This window comes from Pseudopipra pipra, chromosome 8 (genome assembly GCF_036250125.1).
Source record: "Pseudopipra pipra isolate bDixPip1 chromosome 8, bDixPip1.hap1, whole genome shotgun sequence".
Classification (NCBI taxonomy): domain Eukaryota; kingdom Metazoa; phylum Chordata; class Aves; order Passeriformes; family Pipridae; genus Pseudopipra; species Pseudopipra pipra.
The window spans coordinates 23,761,426-23,776,373 of NC_087556.1; positions in this window are offsets into that span (position 1 = coordinate 23,761,426).

A 14,948-nucleotide genomic window follows, 5' to 3' on the forward strand; every position below is an offset into this window, starting at 1 on the left:
AGCATCATCACTGCTGCTGGAGGCTCTGTATGGCCAAGGCAGAGTGGAGGAAAGTCTCAGAAAGGTCAGATCCTGAGAGCTGGGCATCCTCACGGGGATTCTGAGCAGGTAAACCTGAGCTCATTTCCCAGTTTCCCATCTTACCACTGTTGCTGCATAGTGCTGTTCTCCCTCCAGATCCACTTGGCCACATGGAAGCAGGAGATGCTGAAGCCTTGGTCCTAGTCCTTTCCATAGACTATGCAGTGCTTTGTTTAAAATATGGATTAAAAGGAATCAGGGTGACAACAACCTTCTTGAACAGGAACTATAGCCATTGCCAGTAGCCTTCCCAGTTTCACCCACAGACTTGCCAGAGGCCCTGGTGTTGAACACCCAGCTGAGGAACATACAGAAACATGCACCCCGACTCCCAGCCAGCCAGGTGCCCCAGCACAGATCTGGAAGCACCTCTTTACCCTAAAAGCAGCTCCTTCACTCTCTGAGGCCTGGCCACCTCCCCAGGATGCATCCTCTGGTGTTTGCAGCACTTTTCATCAGCCTGTCCTTGAGACAGCAGCAATGACAAATTCATCAGTCCTTCAGCAAGCACGAGTCCAGAGGATCATTGCCAAGAGCTCAGTGTTGCTGTCTGAAGGGTGGCAAAGGGGAAAGTAAGATTTCTTCTTACAAGGATGAAAAACAAACCCAAACCACCAAACCTGACCCGATAGAACAAAAACAACCCCAACAAGTACCTTGTAGTCAGAACAGCCTTTTAAAGCCTCATGAATATTTAGCTTGTCCTCATGTAAAATATATGACTTTGTGTAAGGATCAGGCAAAGGAGGTGCATGATTTTTTTCTGATTTATGGGCCCGGCAACGGATTATTCATAGCAGAGCAGCTGTGTGGAAAGATTCATCCACTGCAAAATGTGATTGTACATCAGGCAGTGTGAGGGAACAGAGCTATGACTAATGGCTACTTTACATATAAATGAGAAGGTTTGCGCTAGGAACTGTAAAAAAAATACAATCATTCAGCTGACGGCCAGGCCTCTTTATCGCAAGCACTGCACAGGGGCCATGGAAAGCCGGGAACAAGCCTGCCTGAAGGCGCTGCCTTCCCTCACATCCTCCAACATACAATAAAGGAGGCAGCAGCAGTCAACACTTCCAAGGGCCAGATTTGTTGCTGGTATGAATCTGCAATGGGGGAAGGCAGATGTGTCTCCTCCTGCCTCGGATGCCCCTGGAAGTCCCTCCTGACTGGGCTGGAGCATCGTGCTCAAAAGCAGACGGGCAGCATGAGCCAGGGTGCTTGGCACAAGCCTCAGCACAAGCCCTTTGCTTCCCCTCCCCACTGTGATCACAGCCTCCCCCACCCTCCCTCTTCTAGCCGAGACGGGTTGTCTAGACATTGCAGATGTGGACAGATGTTGGGGCTGTAATTTATAGCAATGGCCTCCAGAAGGCAATTCCAATTTGTTTCGCTAAAGCTTTAAGTTACAGGCAGCAAGATCTCCTGTAAATACTCTTGACTTACATAGTAAGTACATAAGAGACTTTGCCTGGCAAAAGCCCACTTGCTGCAGCAACTATGGCTTTCCCCATATCGTGGAGGGATGTTACGATTCGTAGATCCGAAAGGAAATGCCCTCTGCCAGGGACCCAACGAGTCCAGAAGCCCCAGCCCGAGTTCCAGGAGCTGACACACATGCAGTTCAGAGGTTGCTTCTCCAGCATCATTCACTGCTCAGGGATGGAGTTTGGGATCCTGCCTGCAGAGCTAACTCCCACACCCTATGTGCACCCCATTCCTCATGGGGCATTTCCCTGCCATTTTGTGCCTGAAGGACAACTCAGAAAAGGAAATTTTCCCAGCCCTTTAAAAGATTCCCTAGAGGGAAACCTCGCCTGAAAGGAAAAAGGCCCTCAGAAGGAAAGATTTCCCTGTAGGGAAAGCTTTTAAACCCAAAGAGAAAAGAAGCACAGTCTTGTCTCTGCCCAGGTTCCTACCAGCCCTGTTCAGAGCAGCCCAGAGTAGGCATCACAAGATCTTCTCCCTCCATCAGACACCACCCAATATCCCAAACACTCCTTTTGCTGCTCTAACCCTCTTGTTAAAGACAACCATGGTCCCAGTTTTGCAAATCTGCAGCAGATACCATTACAAGTGAAGGACAAGGAAGCCTGCAGCCATGGGAGAAGAGGGCACTAAAAAGGTTATGGTCACAACCAACTACTTTCAGCATTTCTGTCGTGCGAAACCTGCCAACCAAGGTTTGAACAAGAGAGGGAGTATTCCTTCAGCACCATTTCGGAGCACCTACAGTTCTTCCGCTTGCAGAGTCCAAGGGGAAAGAATAGGAGCCCTTTAGCAATTATTTGCTCCTGCAACTCTGTTTGTGCAGGTTGTTCCTAGGTGGAACAGCACAGACTTTGTCACAGGGCACTGAGGTGCTCTGCAGTGGGTGTATTGGTGCATAGGTGCCTGAGTACCTAGGGAGGCACATGCTAATGGGAAGCCCCTCTGGCAGTCCCTGATAAATTACAAAAGCTGGTGCTGACATGCCGCAGCCAGACAGGTCTCAGAGATCCCACCATGTAGCTCTCCCTCATGCTAGGTGCAGTACACAGCAGATCACTGCCCAGAGAACTAGCAAACTCATTCACTTCAATCTACATATATTTCCACCTGTGAAAGTCTGTCTGTCCCATTCATCTCTGTCTCTTGGCCATCATACTAGTGAGAACCTGTAGAAGACTTCTGCATGTATGAGACCACCAGAAAACAGAGACATGAGATTATATCTTGTATTCATCAGAGGTGAAGACCACATTTGGAGACTGGGATATAGCATATGGCTGAAACCCCACCTTCAGAAGTCCCAGGACAGGGCATCAACCAAGAGGAAGTTAAATATATATATGCAAAACAAAGAGCATACACAGAGCTGGAACACAGCCACTACAGCAGTTTCATCCACAAAGCAAGGTTGTGGAGAAACAAGACCCTGCAAACTCTGAGACACAAAGTGATTCAATTAAAGCTTGTTCCTGTGAGGCTTGGTTGGGATTAGAGATGTGCTCCCTTTGAATTTGCGGCTGAAAGTCTGCAGCCACATATCACCCTGGGAGACTCAGAATGAGAAACCCACTGATGTCCCAGAGGAGTGGGAGCAGCAACCAAAACAGCAAAAGGGTGTTTTGTAAAATTTGTGTCACTTTTGTTCCAGAGTTTGCAATTAAAGCAATGGAAAATGGCAGTTTTCATGTTTTCAGCCAAATTAAAAAGTCTTACTTTCCCCAGCCCCCAAAAGTTTAATCTCAGATTTAATGAAACATTTAATTTGAAGCAATATATCTTAATTTGTGGGGAAGCAATTTATTGAATTAAAGTAAATAAAGTAATAAATTATTTATTGTTCTTTAATTTTGAATTTTTCAGCAGAGCGATCAGCTGAATTCAAAGTAAAAGAAATGTCTGAGCCCCCATTTACCTTCATCTGCAAGGAGAATATTTGATGCCTCTTTCAACTGTGTGGGACAGGAGAAGGTCTTGGAGGAGAGGCTTTTCTAGGAGGGAATCAGACTTCTGGCACTCAGCTACTTTTGCAGCCACAAAGGTACATTTCCATACTGCTTTGCATGCCTGTGAGTATCAGTGCAGGAGAGGCACAAAGGTGCTGCAGCTCATACTGCAGGCAGTGTCCAGGCCAGCCCAAGGTGGGCAGATGTTTTCATCCATGGGAATCTAACTTGGAGACTTTTCTGTGCCCCGAAGGACAGTGTGGGGCTTAGGATCCAAAAGTGGATTTGCTTCACGTTTACTTTAAAATGGGAAAGCAGAGCAGGCCTTTCAAGTTTTCATATCCCAATTGCAAATTACATATCCAATACCTGCACCCCAGCCAGCTGCTACTGAGTCCCAGCCTGGAGCTGTGCTGCCCCTGCCGAGGGAGAAAATCCAGATTTTCATGGAGGGGACTGGGTAGCACAGGAGGGATAGGAGTCACACCTCACTTACACACTTTCTGCCCTCAACCAGCTTCCAAAGTAAAATATGGACCCAAATACTGCCTTTCCCCAGACGCTTCTGAGCTGCATCCCTCCTGATCCAGCATTTCCAGAACCCATGTAGGATCCTACTGATGGAGTAGGAAGCCAGGGCTGAGGTGCACGAATGACCCTAGGAAGCAAACAAGCCAGACTCTGAAGCTTCCCCAGCAGTCAAGGGGATAAGGTGGCCCTGAGACCAGTCAGCTCCATGGTTATGGAGCCTGGGGCCAGCACTGCCATTTCCAGAGAGCTAGACTGGACAGCTCCCTCCCCTGTTTGCTCAAGCACTTCCAATTAAACCCAATGGAATTCAATCTCTTACTCTTAATAAACTTCCCTGTTTCCTTGCCAACTCCCCTCCGGACACTAAGACGCTATTACTCCAAACACAACAGGAAAGGGCTATTTTTTTCTGCAAACTTTCTGACTGAAGAGGCAAGCATGATCCCCCCTAGCAGGATCCAAGCCATTAGGATCCATGAAAATTAACTGCAAATAAACATTTAGGGAGGGGAGGGAGGTAACGGGGCTGCTGAACGACAGCAGAAGGGTTATGCACACGCTTCCCAAGGCAGGCAACACCTGCAGTTGCTGACTGGTGTGCACCTGCATGTGGGACCCAATATGGAATTTCAGAACTTATGTTCTGCTGTGAGCACATAGATCTCCAAGGATGCTTCCCCTTTATTTTCACGCCACTGCAAGTCCCTTCTCATGCATCCCAGGCATGCAGTTCTGGGGGCGGGGAAGATCTAACAACCCCTTCCTTGTCACTGTCACCACTTAGTACAGTGTGCACATGCAAGGGAGCTCTACAGCCCCCCTCCTCCAGCCTAGAGTCCTCATCCCCACATGCTACATCTCCATTGCACAGACCCAGAAGATTAATGCAGCCATCTCCCCTTTCCCAAAGCCCTGGTCGCAGCTTTGCAAGGCAGGAGCCTCCTTCTCCGCTCTCCTCTCCCTGACAGATGCCTCAGAGCCCGGGGCCGCAGTTAAGGTGACAAGATTCAGCAATTCTTTATGAACATTTCATTCCCGCTCGCTACACGACGTAAATTAGATGGTGTGTTACATTCGGGCAAGAAGCACGATATGTCACTGTGGCGCCGGCCCATTGGATGGAGAGGCTAATCCTGCCGTGAATTTCATTACTGCTTTTATGCCGTCGGAATTAGCTCAGTGACAGCGAGCCTGATTGTCTTTCACTAGGGGTTTGCCAGGGCGCAGGAAGGCTTCCTCCCTGATGGGAGCACTACCGAGTGACCCCACTCTGTGGCCACTCATTGTGCCTTCACTGAGGCAGGGAGGGAGTGGTGTCCAGCCCATGGGGAGCTCTGATATCCCTCCTCCCCAGTGCTCACATAAATGAGATTGAAGGATCCCCTTGCACAGGTGGGTGGCCAGGATGGTGATAACCCTCCTCCCTGTAACAGGAAAGCATTTTATCCCTCCCCCTCAACTTTACATGCACATGGGCAGTTGTCCTGAGGATGTTGTTCTTGCTATGGTGGATTCCTCATTCTCCCAGCGCTCACATGTCAGGTACCAGCACTCGAAAGCCTGGAGCCTGAGAACCAGGGACAGACTGTGATCTATGCTGCAGCTGGGCCAAGCTCAGGTCTTGTATCAGTGTCTGCACTTTTAGGTTTCATGGCCTTGCCCAGCATAAGAGGAGATGAATGAGATGCACAGAGCCATTTCCATGACTGCCCTTAGGGTGCTGATGCTCAGGATCCGTTTAGCCAAGCTTCCTCCTGAAGCACCCTCATGAAGAATATCAGCAGTATGGGTGACTCAGCAGCTGCTGACTTTAGGGAATGAAGCTGGACAACTTGAACCCATCCTGTGTCTATCCCTGCATCTCTCCTGTTGTAGAGCTGCTACTAATCAGGGAGCAAAGCCAGGAACACACAAAAAACCATCTCCAAACAGCCAGCACTTACCTAGGTGATGTTGCTAAAAGGTCAGACACCAAAAGGGTGGCTCCCAGTAAGAAGTGGCAGAAAGAAATCTGGGAACCTGGAGAGCCCAAGTGAAACAAAGGTAAGGCTGGCTTCATGCACATGCTGTATCCACTTAGCAAGTTATACTTTCCCCAGTGAAACAATCTCAGAAGCATGCCATAAGCTGTCCCCTGATGCCACCCCCAGGCCCAGCCATCAGGAGTTCCCTGAACCTCAGCACCCACATTTCATAAGCAGCATGGCTTTACTTCTCCAAACTAGCTTCTGGAAATCCTTTCTCCCTCCTCAGAAAGGCCCATGATAGCCTCAGCTCACTCCTCTCCATTTTTCTGTCCTCTCCCATCCACTCTGCCCACCCCTGTTTTGCATCAAGCTACCTTGCTACCTCTCTCCCAAGATTAGATGGGAGCAAACCAGCAAACCCCCACGTGCAGACCCATGCCTGCCCACATCTTACTGAAGCACTTGACTTTTCTCCTGGTACCTCTGAGCGCTGCTGCCATTTACAAGGTTTAAATGTCAGTGTGATGCCCTCCAGGGGTCCAGAGGATTGAGCTGCAAAACACTTGAAGGTTGCAGATGACGTTGCTGATGATTGTCAGGCTGATCCAATTGGTTCTGCAACCCAGCACAGGTTCAGAAACCGAATTGTGGGAAGATGGACAGAGAAACAAATTGATCATCACTGCCAATCATCCCAGTGCATCCCCAAAGTTCAGGTTGTGTGGTTCTGCACAGTTCCAGCCTCAAACTCTCCTCCAGTGGTGAGTGCAGCCTCTGGAAATTGCAGAGGAGGCTTCAAAGCCAAAGAACCAGCAGGAAAAAAAAGCTCTAATGACATTCCAGTGCTCTGTGCTACCAGACAGACCCCACCCCTCCTGCTTTCCTTCTGGCTGTCCCAGTGTCTCATCTCAGGGCACCTTTGGGTGATCCAGTTTTCAAAGGACTGATGCAGGAACTTTATAACATCCCCTGGGGGACTGAAGGAGCCCTCCTGGGCTGGGTGCTGTACAAACATGGCATGAGGAAAAAAAACACTTTCCCCTAAGCAGGAAAACTGGTGTCTGTAACTGGCAAAGGAGCACATTGCATTTACTGGAAGTCAAATCCACCTGGCTGGGGTGCTACCAAAGGCCAGCTTAGATCTAAAACCCATCCATAAGGGTGAATCTGAGAGCAGTAATGGTCCAACTGTGTAGCACAATCTGGATATGTGGAGAGAGCCAGTGATTCTGGTGATACTGATACGTGTAGCTGTGCTTCATACTCTTGGTCCCCTTCTCCCTCTCTCAGGACAAGAGGATGAGAGGATGCACAGCTTTAATGTGCATCTATTAGTCAAAGTGCTGTACTCTTAGGTAAGCACTTTGGGAAGCTTGCTTAGTCCCTCACAGTAATATTCCATTAGGCCTTCACTCTAATTAGTGGGAGAAGGAGTGAGAGGGGATGGGAAAGAGTGGGAGGAAGTTAACACACTGATTTGGGATGATGAACTACATAAGAGATTTGTCAAAGACAAGAAAAAGAACAAGAGCAGTCAAACCTCAAATGTTTGCAGGACAAGTGCCTGAAGGTACATAGGAACAAGGTTTAGTAGAAAAGGGTCCCTAGCTATCCCCAAAGAAGGGGACAGGATGCAGCCTTTCCCCTGGCATTTGGGATTTGGAGGCAGGCAGTACCCAGAGCTTGGATGGGGATGGCAACCTACTGCCAGCAGTTCCATGGGTTTGTGTTGTTGGTTTAATTGGGATGAAAAAAAGTAAAAGATTAAAATGAGGATAGACTCTGATATTGTGTCCATAGCCTTCTTGACAGAGACTTCCTCTTCTCTGTCACCAAGTCAAATACAAACATGCCCACAAAGAGCAGGGCCAAGGCAGGGGAGCTCAGTGGCCAGAGGAAATCACAATGGCTTCGTGGCATGCCACGAGAGGTGGCACTTGAACCTCAGAAGACAGAGGGGGCCCTTTTTCTGGAGATCACTGGAGATCCACTGTCAGAGCAATGCCAGTCACTGTTCTTCACAGCTTGGGAGTCCTCTCTGAACCTGGAGGTACTCAAACCTGGAAGAAACTCAGCTGTGATAGGGGACAGGCTCTAATTAGGTCCAGCAGGAATAAGTCACTGGAGAAAGAAACTGTTTGGGCACCATAGCACATGACTGTCCCTCAGCCCAGCTCTGTCACCGGCTCACAAAGTGCCCCAGCGACAGCAGCAAGGGCAGGAGAGCTGGGTCACGTCCAGCCCCCAGCCCAAAACCTGAACCAGCCCCACTAGCACTCTGAGCATCACTTCCCTCCCCTTCAAACCTCTCCTCTTTCACTGTGCCAATTGCCCAGGCTTTAGGCAGAGCTGTTTCATACACAGCTCTCCCAGCAGCCAAGAGCAGTCTCAGCTGGATTTGCCCCAGACGCAAGGAAACCTCGGACAGATAATTCATTGTGCAGCCCACTGCAGCAGAGACAAGGCCAGAAGCTGTACAGAGCAAAAATAAAAAAGTCACTGGGACTCTCCATATCATATATATATCAGCCAGCAACAGCTCCATTGGGAACAAAGGTATTCAAGCATTGGAAAGAGAGTGCTTAGCAGTAAAATAGGTCCTGGAAGCCCTCGGGCACTATTTACTGGGGAATGAATCTACCTTGGTGACTGATTGCAGCCTTTTAACCTGGATAAATCAGATGACAGATAAGAGCGTCTCCCAGGTAGCCCTGCCGGCAGGTACCTCCATTACAGCCCCATCCATTTCAGCCAGCTCTGTCACCCACCAGGGGACATGTCCCCCACTGTGTGAGGTGAGCCCTGTGGGGGGATCAGTGGGCACAGGTTTCTACTAGTTTTTGGAGCAGCTCTGCTCTTCTCTTTATGTCAGGGTAGGCAAGGGAGCTTTTTCCAGCTGGAGAGGCCACCAAAGCAGCTGCAATGCTGAGGGCTCATTGCTGCCTGGTTCTGAAATCCCAAAGCATCCCATATCCAAGACCACTGCGGGAGGTGGGGAAAGGGCATGCAGTGGATCCCAGCATGGGTTTCTGGGGTACACAAGCCCAGCATACTTCTCTCATCTGCAGAGGGCACCTTCCAGGCTGCTTGCGGCGGGACTCACTGCAGTTTCTCAATCACCCTATATCACACCTGAGAGATGGCAGGGACAGAGCCACCTCCAAAGCCACCTATACTGAAGGGACAACCACCAGCTGGGAAAGAGGCTTGATTTATATAAGGACACTTACAAGCTGTGAGTGCTCCCAGGCAGGAGTGAACAGGCAGCCTGCCCCAGCCTTTCATTTTGAGATGCCCTGTCTGCCCCCCCAAAGTGCATATTAACCAGGATGCAAGTGTCTGTAATATGCAGCTGCCCTGCTTATCCTGTCCCAGAGACAGGCTGCAAGGACTGAGTCTTCCATCTCCCCGTGTGGCTCTCCAGCAAAGCAGTCAGGAGCTGTGGCAATGCTGCACAGCAGTGCCATGAACGTAGCAGCCCCTGGCCGTGTGCTTTCAGGCTCAGAGCTGGTTTTTCATGCACCATCCTGGCACCACCAGGTCAGTCATGGCCCACTGAGGAATTGTCACAGGTTAGCAGCAACGTGATTTGCCCTGTGCAGTCTGTCACCCCTTCTGCACAGCAAGAAACCTGTAGCACAAATTAGGATGTTGCCAAACCTTTGTTTTCTTGCCTGCTTTTCCCCTTTGAGCACTCAGAACTTGCAAGCACACAAGACAACACATATCCACAATTTCAGTTGCTGCAAAGTCTAGGCACCATCCTGTCCCATTTTTGCTCCTAATGCCTTTTATTGCTGCTTCAGACAGCCTTTGGAGGACCCCAGTAACTCAACACTCACCCTGCAGCTCTCCTGACACAGCAAGGAGTGCTGGTCAGGAACACTGTCATTTCAACAGCCGCTGGAGCAATTAGTACTCAATGCATCTCTTTATCTTGCAAAAAGAGCCAGTCCCTTCCACACTGCTGCTTGCCCCTTTCTGTGGCAGAGCAGGCACAAATCCTGTCTCCTTCTGTCCCTTTCTTTATAGATTTAAGGGAGAAAACAAGAAGCACAAACAGGTGTTCTTGCATCTTACAACCCAGTCCTGTGCTCTGCCACTCTCTCCAGCAGAGCTCCCACCCAGGGCCAGCTGCTGATATTCAAGAGAATTAATTATCCACCCGAGATAATAACCCAAACCAAAGCACTCAGTTGAGAGGAGTTAAAGGAACAGTGCTTGTCTCTAGTATGGAGCCTGGGGTTAGAGAACCTCACAGTACTCCAAGTCACCTCTGTTGCCAAGCAAGAGAGGTCTGAAAACTTTGGAGGCAGAGAATAAATGCGGGGAAGACATTAGGGAATTGAACTTTGGCTTTGCATGTCGGATCAGCATGGTCTGGAAAGGGCAAAATTGTTCCTGGTTTTCTGTGCCTTGGCATGGCAGTTTCTGGAGTGAGAATGGGAAACAAAAGCAAACCGACATATCTTGTTTGAGTCCCTGCATATGGGAGTGCTCCCCTCCATGTCATCCCCATGCCAGTTGGGTGCCAGCTTCAGCCAGAGGCATGCAGAGCAGGCACGGTGTGTTTGCTGGGGTTGGATGCAGAGCAGGGCATGTAGTACAGAGCACAGTGGAGCCCCAGTTACACCATGCACAGTGATGCTCAGTCTGCCAGGAATCACCAAAATCAGTCATGAACCCTTTCTGGCTGATTTAAACTCATCAGGCGGCAACTCTGGAGCTGCCGAAATGAGCAGGAACCTCTGGTCGGGGTTATTCCCTAAGAGCCTGCAAAAGGGGTTTCTCCTCTGCAGTAGCTGTAAATGACACAGGCAGTGCTGGGACTCAAAAGAGGATGGGTCTAATCCTGCAAGTTGCTTATCAGAAGGAAAATCCAGTCAATTCCCTGCAACAGTGCTGCTTCATGTAGCAGTTTGGATCAGGTACCTGATCCCTATGGGAATTGCTCGGTTTTTTTGGTGATAGGGTTGTTTTCAGCCAGATTGCTTCCCTGATCTGGCCTCCATACATCCTCAGGGACAGCAGACCTGAACGGGGTTAGACAAACAGCTTGGCTGAGCAGCGGGGGGTGAGGGTGCCCTGGGGCAGGATTAATCCCAGCTTGACACATTTCCCACACACCAGAGCATTTGAGCTGAGATGGAGATGCTCCAGGGAGCCGAGCAGGGGCTGGTAGGCTTCAGGGACCAAGACTCCCCTTCTACCCAGCCACACAAACTGCAGTGTGTCCCTGCCCCGCTCCAGGTGCACGATGCAGATGGGACAAGGAGCCAGCTACTGCCTGTCTATTCAGCCAGGTCTGTCAGTCCAGTCAGGTTCAAGATATCCAGGAGGGTCAAAGAGAGATGAAAGTGTATGTGTGAGGACTGGAGAGCAGCGGGGATCCACCCAGAGGCTGACCTCCTTCTCCATCAGAGATCACACCCTGGAAGCCATATTCAGCCATCATTAGTATGCAAAGACTGTGATCCGAGAAAGGGGGAGAGAGAAAGGGAGAGGGAGGGAGGGAGGGGGGAGAGAGGGAAGGGAGAGAGAAAGAGAGAAAAAGCCAGTTGTTTTATTCATGGCTGGTGATATTATAGACTGAGTGAAAATCACATTATCGTAATGGGAAAGTTAGAGTTGCCGTGATGATGCCCTGAAGCTTGTGTGCTGATTGGGGTGTGATTGCTATCTGTATTTATATGTAGAAAGCAAAGTTCACTGCCAGTTCAAGATGGTGGAGCCTGCTTCTTCATGCTACATAATTCTTCAGTAGGGAGAAACTAAGAGCAGCCGGGGCTTCTGAGCAGGCATGGGGGCTCCCGTAGTGTGGGGCCATGGGCAGAGATGGTTTGTGCTGCCCACCTGACTCCCAGCACAGCAAGGGCTGCTGGGCTGGGAGCGGGGTGGGGAGAGTGGGTGTGAGTGGGATGGGGGCAGTGGATGTGAGCACCTGTGTGTGTTTGCATGTGAGTCAGTCTCACAGCCCTGGTTGTTGGTGATGCTAGGGGAAACTGGGCTGCAGTTCCAGTTTTGAGGATACAACATGATGGAGGGCACAGAGCAGCAAGAGGAGGGGATCAGTGTAAATGTTGTGATGCTGTTTGCAGACTGCAAGGACTTTGGGAGTGTGAGTTATTGATGCCTGCTGGTATTTTCTCTTAGGTGGAATGTGACAACCTGGATGGACTCCGTCTCATCCATTAGCCAACTTTCCCCCTCAGCTCCCAAAGTCTTCTTGAGGGAAGGTGCAACCTTGGACCTTCCTGCTCCAAACTCCAGCTTTAGCTGCTAAGACTGGGATGGTGCTGGGCTTCTGTGCAGCAGCAGGTGGTGGGAAATGTAGGTGAATCCCTCAAAAATAAATCCACCCACAGAAAAGGCTAATGCTTAAGGAACTCTTAAACTTCCAACCTCACTCTTTTTCTGCCAGCCCTAGCACTCATGTCTGGCTGCTGAAGGTCCTATCCCGCACCCTGTCCCAGGCATCCCGGAGAACCTGTAAGCCCACAGGTAGGCTCCAATCCAGGAGCTGCTATGCTTCATATATCAGCACTTGGGATACTTCCTGTGGGATGAGGACATGCCACAGTCACTGGCTCCCCCAGGCAGTCACACAGAGGAGATCCACGGGTGGAAAGCTGCTGCTCTGCTTGGGACTCAAGCAAGTGCCCTGATGCTGCAGCACAAGGGGACTTCCACTCACCAGTTTATGTTTTTACATCCCAAAGTGACACACATTAAAAAGACAGACCATGAACTGTGCACCTGTCAGCAGTAACGCTGAGGTTATACTGGCATCCCGGTGTCCATGCTGTCTCCTCCCAAGGACATACCTTTCAGCAGGCTCTTGCATCTGCAGAGATATGTTGGCATTCAAGGGATGCGTTTACCTTCCATTTCTGGGTACAGTTTCAGAGAATAATAAAAATCAAAGTTTGAGGAAAACAGAGGGTGAGTTATTAAACCACAGAAGAGGGAAATAAAAATAGCCAGTGTTGCAGAGGGAAAGTGAGGCAGATATTTGAGAAGTCAGAAGAGCAGAGGCTAAATCCTGCTCTTTATTTGTTTGCTTTCAGTAGGCTTTATAGCAAGCCACTAAATGTGCTCCATTCCCCCTGGAGAGCCTTCTCCTTAGTCAGCTCAGTCATGTGCCTCCCAGCTTGCTGTTGCATTTCCCTTTCAACCCCCCATGAGGACCTGCAGCATTGTGATGGGAATTTCTTGTGCCTCTCCTGACTCCTCACCCTTTGCCGTGCTATACAGTTGTTTGTAAACATACCTCAGGTGTATGAAATGCTCTTCCACCCACATTTTGCATTGATGCAAATGGCACAAGGTGCAGGGCCTCGAGCAGTGTCCCCCAGATCTGCTGTCACAGTTGGAGCAAGACACAGCCTGGGAAGAGACAGGTAAAGGCTAGATTGTACCCAGCCTATGTAGAGAGCTGCTGCAGAGTAGAGACTGAAGGATGAGGTTGCTCCACAGGGACTGCTCAGCCCAAGGTCAGAGGGAAGGACAAGTTTTCCACTCCAGGCAGAGCTCAGACCTGGCCCTTCCACGACAAGTGGTGGCAGAGCCAGCTCCTGGGTGCCAAACCCCCCGTGCCCTCAATGCACCAGATGGATACTCATGTTCCCGAAAGAGCAGCCATTACCTCGCCCGCCTCCCTCCCACTGAGGGAGTCAAATGTGGCTCCAAAATGTGCCATGCTGCAGAGCAGAAACTGCCTGTGACCCCACCTGTCCCCTCCACCAGCCGTCACAGTGTGGCTGCCAGCCAGGACGCCCTGTGTATCAGACACAGGGTAGGCTGGGACCAAAGAACACTAAGCTGGGACGGGTAGGAGGCAGCAAGGGGCTGCCTGGATACACTCAGAAATGGGAGAGCCTGAAGGCTGCTGGCTGGGCTTGAAGGCAGGAGGAGATGTGGCTGCAGGGCACCGTGGAACTGGGGACAGAGACAGCAGAGGCAGAGTGAAGGTCAGGCCATGAGCACAGGCAGCTGGGGAGCATCCCTGGGAGAAAATGCAGCCTGGGATACCTCATGACTGCCCATGCTGACAGCTAGTGGGAACTGCCTAAATAGCTGCTCATGAGCTGCAGCATCAGGTCCCCATGTCCCAGCTCCCCATCCCTGGGCATGGCAGCGCCAGCCGTGCCTGGGGCTGGCTCCAGGCTGACCTCTCTCCCATTTCCCAGCTGCAAGAGAGGCTGTGCAAGGGGCACAAGGGGAGAGGGACTGCTTTGAGCTGCCTTTGTGCTATGCAGGCTCTGCCATGGCCAACAGCCAGAGACCACAGACCACCCACCTCCTTCCTCAGGAGCCTGTGTACAGGTGTTTGGGTGAACACACGTGGGGCAAACACATGTTCCCTGCACACATGCACTTGTCAGCAGGGAGAACAAGCACACACACATGCATGCAAGAAGCAGGATCCTAAGCTCCAAAAATGTCATTTGCCAGCACTTAAGACAAGGCATCCCTACTCATCACTGTTGCTGGTGCGTGCAAGCAAATAAAGAAAATGACATCTCACAGACAGACATCAGCAAACACCTACATGAAACTCGAAATCTCCTCCCACCAAACACACACACAGGGCTCTGTCACACACAGGACTACACTATCATCCCAACACACCCACGTGGGATCATTGCAGCCTGCGCCCACTGCTACACAAACATCTCAGCCCAAACCTATGTGGGGTTTGCTCTGCGTACAGAGATATCACCCAAGCACTCAGGTGCTCCCAACCCATGTGTGAACAGGTAGTGGGAGCCTGGCAGACCCAGGCTGTGCACCCAGCAGTGACCAAAGAGTTATAAATGTCTGGATATTCCCATATGCACATGGATGTGCACACAGACACACAGATGTTTTGTTACCACAGCTGCCTGGGCAAGGACACTCATGGCTCCCTGCTTCCCATGGCACTGCCTCTCTT